Source organism: Spermophilus citellus, assembly GCF_964194105.1.
Source record: "Spermophilus citellus genome assembly, chromosome: 9".
NCBI lineage: Eukaryota > Metazoa > Chordata > Mammalia > Rodentia > Sciuridae > Spermophilus > Spermophilus citellus.
The window spans coordinates 133,443,368-133,452,011 of NC_138191.1; the positions used below are offsets into that span (position 1 = coordinate 133,443,368).

Consider the following 8,644-nt stretch of genomic DNA (forward strand, 5'->3'; position numbering starts at 1 on the left):
TTATATGCCAGGCAAGTGTTCAACCACTGAGCTACACCCCAGCTCAGCCACGGATCTTAAAGCAGTCTATGTGTAATGGTCCATTTTCTGTGCCAACTTGGCCAGGCTGTAGTACCTTGTGATTCAGCCAAACACCAACCGAGCTGCAGCTGCAGAGGTATTTTGAGGATGCAGTGACTTCTACAATCACTGTCTAGGAGCGAAGGAGGTTGTCCTCTACCATGTTGGTGGGCCTCTTCCAATCACTAATATTTCCCAAGGAAGAAAAAAATGCCACTTGTGAACTGTGGCAGTGATGGCCAGTCCCCAGCCCCAGCCTGTCCTGTGTACTTCAGACTTGCCTGACCTCCCCCAGTCATCTGGGCCAGTTCCTTGCAATGTATCTCTTCATCTGCCACTTCTGCATCAGGCTCTGTAGCAGAACTCCAGGGCTCTCCCTTCACAGTGCTTATTTTTATTTTTATTTTTTGGCACTGGGGTTGAACCTAGGGGTGTTTAACCACTGAGCACCATTCCCAGCCCTTTTGACTTTATGAGACAGGGTCTTACTAAGTTGCTTAGGGTCTTACTAAGTTGCTGAGGCTGGCCTTGAACTTGTGATCCTCCTGCCTCAGCCTCCTGAGTTGCTGGATGACAGGCATGCTGCGTCACCACCCCCAGCCATACTAACTGTAAAATGAGTTTTTCCTCCCGACTTTTTCTCTTCCAGTGACATCCTGTCTTTTCCCCTCCTGGTCAGCTTGTGGTGGGCCAGCCCTGGGGTCTGTGGCCCTCAGCTTTCTCCTGCAGCCTCCCTCTGCTCCCCCGCTTTCCTTCCTCTCCACAGGTCCTGGGGGGCAGCCCAGGTCTGCCCCCAGCCACTTGGGACGCACGGACAGGCCAGCTGTGAGTGTTTCTTTGGCAGTGTCTTAGCTGGTTGTTGTGAGTAATAGTGAAGGAAGCAATCAGCAAGTATACTGCCCTAGAAGTGCTGCACGTTGTTGGGCCAGAGGGAAGACAAGCCGGAGCCGCCTGGACACCGGACGGACGCCAGGACCCTGAGCTCTGCCTGTCACGCCGCGGGGGGAGGGCTGCTGGGGACAGGGGGCCCTAGGGCCCCTGGAGCGGCCTGTTTAGGGCTGTTGAGGGCAGCAGGAGTGGGCTGGGGCGTGGGCCACTGCTGGCTGGGAGGAGTCTGCACCCAGGGACTCCGCACTCCTCAGTGACAGCCTGCCCCAGCGTGTTAGGCGTTAGGTCGTTAGGTCGTGAGCAGGAGAGGTGTTTTCCACCTTCAGAGGAGGAAGCGGAAGCCCCAGGAGGAGGGGTGGCCGAGGGTGCCGGTGACGGGCGGGGCGCCGGGCTTAGCCCCCAGACCTCCGGCTGGGGAATTCCTCCCTGACCTCTGGCCAGCATCCTCAGGGATGGCCCGCCCGCAGGCTGCTCTGCAGCGTGCCTGAGAGTGGACACACCCTCCCCCAGGATTGGGCTCCCTTGGCAACCCCAGGGCGCACCGCTTGGGGCTTTGGGAGATGTGACTGCTCGGAGAATTTTCCTTTTCAGCTAACTCCAGGCCGAGGCTGTTGGCAGCAGTGACACTGGTGGCTCATGATAAAGGCTCCCCAAGGAACCCCAACTGACAACCCACTGGCTCCTCCCCCAGACGCCTACTTGGGGCCACTGTACTGTGGCCACCTGTCTGCCATGGCATCAGGAGCTGGACCCAGCCTGCAGAGGACCCAGAGGGAAGACACCGGGTGGCTTCTCAGGTCTCAGACATGGCACAGTTGTGGCCTCCAGACGTTGTGATGACCCCCGAGTGGGTCCCGTGCCTTATCCCCTTGGCTCTGACCCCGAGGGCTCCGCCTCTCTGTCCCCTCGTTTTCAAGTCTGTCCTTACAGAAACTCCTCTGAATGAGCCGGGCGTGGTGGTGCACGGCTGTAATCCAGCAGCTCCGGAGGCTGAGGCAGGAGGATCAGGAGTTCAAAGCCAGCCTCAGCAATTTAGTGAGGTCCTAAGTAACTCAGTGAGACCCCCATCTCTAAATAAAATACAAAAAAGCCTGGGATATGGCTCAGTGGTTATGCGCTCGGGGTTCAACCCCCCATACCAGAAAAAAAGAAATTCACCCAAGCCCAAGAGGTGAAGCCGAGGTCAGAGGCTTACTCCTTGGACCCCAATGACCAAGACAATCCTCCAAGGTCCATGTGGCACCAAAGGTGGGGAGCCTCCCAGGCCACTGATGCAGGCCAGGGACGGCACCTGTGTGACCCCAGCCTCAGTATGCCCCTGCCCTGGTCCCCTTCCAGCCTCTGCCCAGGACTCCTCTGTCCAGGGCACCTGCGGGACCCCATCTCTGCTCTCTTGCCTGTCACCCTGCTTCCTCGTGCCGGCTGGAAGAGGAGCCTGTTTCCATTCTGACACTGGGCGAGACTCCGAGGCCGGGCAGGGAGTTTCCAGGGTCTCACCTCCTCCCTTTCTCTCGGGCTGGAGGGGGAGTTTCTGGCCCCACTCCTCAGCACCCAGCCCCTGAGGGATCCGCTCTCTTTTTCCTTAAATAGACTGGAGCACAGAGGGTCCCTTTGTAATTGCACATCAGATTGCCCTGTGCCCACTCGGCCACAAAGTCCCTCGGGCCTCCAGCCCTGGGGGGGGGGGGGGCGGGCGTGGGCTGCAGTGGGGCCGGTGAAGTCCTGGAATGCTGGCCGCTGGGACAGACCACACTCAGATTCCTCCCGGGAGTTTTGACCGAGGCAGCATAGAGAACTGCTTCAAGCCAAAGTCTTTACATTTTTCCCAGTTTTCGGCAGAAGTAAAGAATGTGGGCCTTCCCCGACCCGAGGCTGACGCAGGGCCCTGCATCTTTAAAGGGAAGGGACCACACTCTTGGTGCGCGATCCCACTGGCCACTTAATTTGAGTTCGAGTGAACTCCTTCGCAGGAGACCTCTTTCCTATGTAGCTGGGCTTTCACTTTTGCCAGTATAAAACCAAGAAAAGCTGTCCTCGGAGAATTCAGCTGAGCAGTGCCTGGAGAGTAAGTAAGGAATCGGGAAGACAGTCTCTGCTTCAAACAGAACTTGACTGTAGGGTGATTCAGAGCAGTCAGGAGAGGTTCTGCTGTGTTTGTACTGACAGCTGAAGAAGAGATGTACTACTTGGGTATAGATTTAGCTCTTTATCTTTCTAAAAGATTCTAGAAGACAGAAGGCGAATGGATTGGGACAGAGGGCTGTTTCTCCCTCCCTCTCTCTCTCTCTCTCTCTCTCTCTCTCTCACACACACACACACACACACACACACACACACACACACACTTCCTTTGGGGAATGTATGAGGAGATTCTTGAAAGTCGGTCATTGGAAAGTTGGAAAGAGATCAAGAATTGTATGGTTGTGGGTTGGGTGGGTAAATGGGAGTTTAGCCTACACTAAGCCTCAGGTTTGATCCCCCACCACCACCAAAAAAAGAATTTCATGGTTGAACTTAAGGATGGAGGCTGTAGAGTTCAGATGCAAATCTTAGGTCTGGGGTGGGGGTGGGGGTTTGATCTTGGCTTCAAGGCAGAGTGAGGTTTAAAAGAATATTTGGTTTAAACTCTCTGGGTGCAGTAATATGCACCTGTAACCCCAGCTACTCAGGAGGCTGAGATTGGAGGATCACAAGTTTGAGGCCAGCCTGGGTAACTTAGCAACACTCTGGGTCTCAAAATTTTAAAAAAATTAAAAATGCTGGGAATGTAGCTCAATGGTAGAGTGCCCCACACCCTGCCAAGTTCAATCTGCAATACCACAACAAAACAAAGAAATATACATGCACACATATATATTTAAGTATTTATATGCATATGTACTTAATGTACTCTGTGGTTTATACCAATATCAACTTCACAGTTTTGTTATCTTATGCACAGGATGTTAGCATTGGAGGAAACTGGGTGAAGGGTACACAGGATCTCTACATTTTTAATTTGCAATTGCTTATCAATCTATGAGTCTTTTTGAAATAACGTGTTAAAGATGGGGATATAGCTCAGTGGTAGAGTGTATGCTTCATGCAGAGTCCTGAGTTCAATCCCCAAACTGCCCCCCCTCCAAAAAAATTAAGTTAAAACATACATATTTAAGAGGTGGGCTCGATGGTACATGCCTGTAATACCAGCTACCCTGGAGGCTAAGGCAGGGGGATTGCGAGTTCAAGGCCAGCCTGGGCAACTTAGTGAGACCCTGTCTCAAAAACAAGAAAGAACATATTGACTTTTGACTAAATGTGGTGTTATCCTGGATCAGATTCTGGAGCAAAGAAAAAAAAAAAGAGAAAGAGAGATGAGTAGAAAAACTAGTGAAATCCAGAGAAGTCTTCAGTTAAAAGTGCTGCACTGACGTCGGTTTCCTTCTCTTCCTTGTGGTGCTGGGGCTGGAGCCCAGGGCCTGGCTTGCTCCCCGCGCTCACCCCACCACTGAGCTACACACCCAGCCCCTCACGGTCCATTTCAGAGTTTTGACAAAGGTGCAGTGGTGATGTAAGGCGCCAACATCAGAGGGAACAGGGTGAAGGGTACGAGGAAACTCTGCTATCCTTTGCGGGTTTTCTATAAATCTAGAATTATTCCAGAATAAATGCTAATTAAAAACAGAGTGTATCCATGTGTGCACACGCACATTTACACTGGAACACAGCCAGGCACGGGGAGCTTTGAAGACACATTTCCTCTAGGTGAGCACCCTCAGTGCTCTGGGTGGGGCCCCTTGACAAGTGAGCTGCAGGGTGGTGTTGCCTCCTGATCTGGCGGATGGTCAGAGGGAACCCCGCAGTGTTCTTAAAACCCAGTGGGAGCATTGAGCTCTCCCCACTCCAGGTCATAATAATGCAGTGTCAATATACAGTCCCGTTTTCCCAGAGCAGAAACTGAGGCACAGACGACCCTGAAGTAAGCAGATTGTGATTTTCCAGAATATTTAAAACCAAATCATCTTTTGTTTTCCAAGCATAGGTTTGCAAATTGGCAGAGTAATCTAGAAATGAACTTTACCACCGTCTTCTGGGCTGTCTTCAGGATCAGGGGCCCTAACTGGTGTGTGGGGTGGGGGATTCTGTCAAAATGGAAGTACTGATTCTGCACCTCTCCTCCCTGGTGCTTGGCCAGGCATGTCCAGGGGCCCCAGAGCACCTGGTGGCTTGCTGCCCAGTGTCTGCTCCTCTCCACGCAGCACTGCCCGGTGTTTGGGGGAAGCAGATGCAGGCCCAGGGCTCCCACCAAGATGCCCCTGGACTGGCCTTGGTCTCCCTCTGTTCTCAAGCTGCCTTTTCTTTCCAGTTGGAACCCAATCTTTTTGCTTGGGTTCCCCAGAGTCCCCTGACCCACTGCTGTGGAAAGAGGAGGGGGAGAAATGGACTTTCATCCTTCATCCCCATAGACCTCGCTGTGTCCATCGCCCCCCCCCCAAGGCCAGGTCACCTAGAGTCACTTTAGACAAGCCCCTCCTCCTCCTAGGCCAGAACCAGAAAGCTCAAAATAAATTGGTGACTACGAGGGTCCTGGTAGCCTTCAGCCGAGAGAGGCTTTTTGTGCACCCCAAGCTTTCCCATAGCGGCTCTTCAGGCTGCGCGGGGACTCCCCCGGTTCCCTGATCTCTCCCAGCAATACAAGCATCCTGTCATGAGGCATTTCCATACCAAAGTAGAAGTCTCAGGTGACCCCGTCTGCCTCTCAGTAAGTAACTTTAGGCTGTGGGGTGGGGGGATTGAACCCCAGGCCCCCCTCCTGCTGGGCCCTCGCGGGGGGCCTCCTCAGCCACACCCGGTGGAGCTGCCTTGCCTGTCTGAAACCACTGAACCCCTGCACCCGGGATCCAGAGAGAAGAGCAGAGATAGGGAGATGGCAGCGTAGGAGCCCCGCATAGCCTCCCCCATGGCTGGGAAGCTTCGGCTCGGCTCAGATCAGAGGGGCCGGGTGGTTGTTAGAAACTGCTGGGGTTCCAAGTGTCCCCCACAAAGCCTGGGTGGGAAACTGAATCCCCAAGGCAACGGTGTGGGGAGCTGGGCCTGAGGATTCGGCCGTGAAGGGGGGTGAACACAGGGATGTGGTCACCATGGAAGGGGGAGCTGAGCTGTGTCCGTCTCTCCTTCCTCACCGGATCTTCCCCCCAACTCCTGCCACCTGGCCTTCTGCTGTGGGGTGACACAGCAAGAGGCCCCTCGCCAGATACCCTGGCCTCTTGATCTCGCCTTCTCAACTTCTAGAACTATAAGAAATAAATTTGTCTTTCTAAACTAGCCAGTGTGTGGTGTCTTGTCCGAGGGGCACAAAGGGGACCAAGAGGGCACGTGGTGACGCGGTGGCTCCTGGTGGCATCACTGTGTTCTGTTCCTCTTTGCTATCTGCTAACAGCAGACCTGGCTTTTGGTGCGTGGCCTGTACCGCCTCCCTGGGCCCTGTGGCTGGGTGACGGTGCTGGGCCACAGGCTTCCCAGGGTGCCAGGCTGAGGCCACAAGAACTCCGCTGTCCACATCAGAACTCGCACCCCGGGTGGGAGCAGGACTTGGTACCCACTTCCCAACAGGGTCACAGTCAGTGGGGCTGCGTGGGGTGGGAAATCTCCATCCCACCAAGGCCAGGGCTGCCAGCAGACAGGAACTAGAGAACCCCCTTCTAGGCACGGGGCTGGAACCAGTCAGAACTGCACGGATGGTTCATCAGAATTAGGAAAGGATTTTCTTGGGGCCATCTGGGAAGTGGACGATTTTCTGGGGGCTGCCATAACAGAGCCCCACAGACTGGGCAGTTTCAACTACAGAAATCCATTCTCTACGGTTCTGGAGGCTGGAAATCTGAGATGAGTTGTGTCTGGTGGGCTCCTTCCAAGGTGTCTCTGCTTGGCTTGCAGGTGACTTCTCTGTCCTCCTACACTCCTCCCCATGTGTCCCTACCCAAGTGGCCTCTTGTTGTAAGGACACTTGGACTAGGGCCATGTTGGATAAGGGTCATCCGAATGACCAATTTTAACCTAATCACCTCTTGAAAGACCCTGCCTCTAATCACAGTCACATTCTGAGGTCCTGGGGGTTGGGACCCCAACATATAAATGGGGGGGGGTCACAGAGGGATCTTCCTGGACCCTCCACAATCACGCCTGAACGTTTCAATGGTGCCCTCTGAGATGAGCTGCCAGCCCCAGGGAAGAGCCCACACACTGGGACTCGCTGCCCGCAGGATGGCCCTGGAGGTCACCCAAGGGCATGAGGCTGAGGGCACTTACTTCGCTGGCTTTCAGATACCACCGGAAGAGCCTGGGCAGAGCGAGAGTCAGCTGTTCCCAGTTCCTGGGGGCAGAGCCGGAGGAGATGAGTGTGAGCCGGAGGACTGGGGTCAGACACCGGAGCAGGAGGGGCAGGAGCCAGGCCTAAGACACAGGCTGCCGTCGGCCTGAGAGCCTGGTGAAGGCTGACTCTGATTCCCTCTCCTGGGTGCCTGGACCCTCAGGGGCTCCCCAGGCAGGTGTAGAAGAAAAAGTGAGGGTGGTGGTGAGGCCATTGCTGTTGAAGCCGGCTTGTGGCTCCCTAGAGATTCATAGACTTTTGTACATGTTTGAAATTTTCCATAACAGAAAGACAGGAGAAGGAGAAGGAAAGGGAGGGAGAGGAGAAGGAAGAAAGAAGAAATGCTCTTAAGAGATTCTGATGCCCATCTGGGCCCCCAAACCTGTCTTGGCTACAGGGAGGAGGTGTAGCTGGAAGGGGAGGAGGTGTAGCTGGAGGGGGAGTCTTACATGGGGTGTGTAGCGCCCCCTTGTGGTTGTCAGGTGGCACTACGGGCACAAAGGTGACCGGCTATCTGGGTGTGAATCACCCTGTCCCAGGCCTGACCTTGGAAGGGCAGGGAGGCCAGCCCTCCCAGCAGGCTCTTAACCTTGGTATACCACAGACTCCCTGCCAGTCCACCAAAGCCTGTGGACCCTTGGGATAAAGACATAAAGTAGAGTGGGATTACAAAGCTAATCAATTACAGCCAAATACAATTCTTGAACTACAAAATAAAACCAAAATTGGTATAGGGCCTCACAGGTGCCTCTTTTATCTGGTCTAATAACAATTGTGATTTAAAAATAGTGCTAAGAACTAATGGTATTTGAGAGTCTGCAACAACTGCAATATGATATGAAAACATCTATGATGTTTCCTTCTTTCATATTTATTAATTTATTTACTTATTTAATTTTTGAAGCGAGGGCTCACTGTCGCCCAGGCTGAATCTAAACTCCTGGGCTCAAGCGATCCTCTTGCCTCAGCCTCCCAAATAGCTGGAACTACAGTCACCACCACGCCTAATGTCTATTGTGAATCCCGGGGACTGCTAAAACAAGAAACAAAACTCTCCTGAGAGGTGTTGCCTACATTCATAAATAAAGGAAATGGTCGAATCTTGGGAGAAGCCAATGAGAACAAGAATGTGCGGGGTCACCCTCCAGGGTAGCTGACCTGCCTATCTTCATAAGCTGGCTGCCCCATAGTCCCATCATTCATTCCACAAATACTGACGGAGGTCCTACCATATATTCGGCAGACATTGCACAAAGTAAACTGTGTCCCTGCCTTATCAAGCATACATTCTGCAGGGACAGATAGTAAGCAGCAGCACACAAAAGACAGTCTGCCAACTCAACACTT

General features: G+C 53.5%; 1 protein-coding gene across 9 annotated transcripts in view; it reads left to right on the forward strand.

Moving 5' to 3' along the window:
* LOC308656718 (uncharacterized protein) overlaps positions 1-2,040 on the forward strand; it is a 42,344-nt gene extending 40,304 nt beyond the window's left edge. For all 9 annotated transcript variants that reach the window (XR_014023779.1, XR_014023780.1, XR_014023781.1 and 6 more), the window contains one exon: positions 1,540-2,040. The gene's annotated coding sequence lies outside the window, so the exon portion shown is untranslated. The remainder of the gene's footprint in view (positions 1-1,539) is intronic.
* The last annotated feature ends 6,604 nt before the right edge of the window (positions 2,041-8,644 follow it).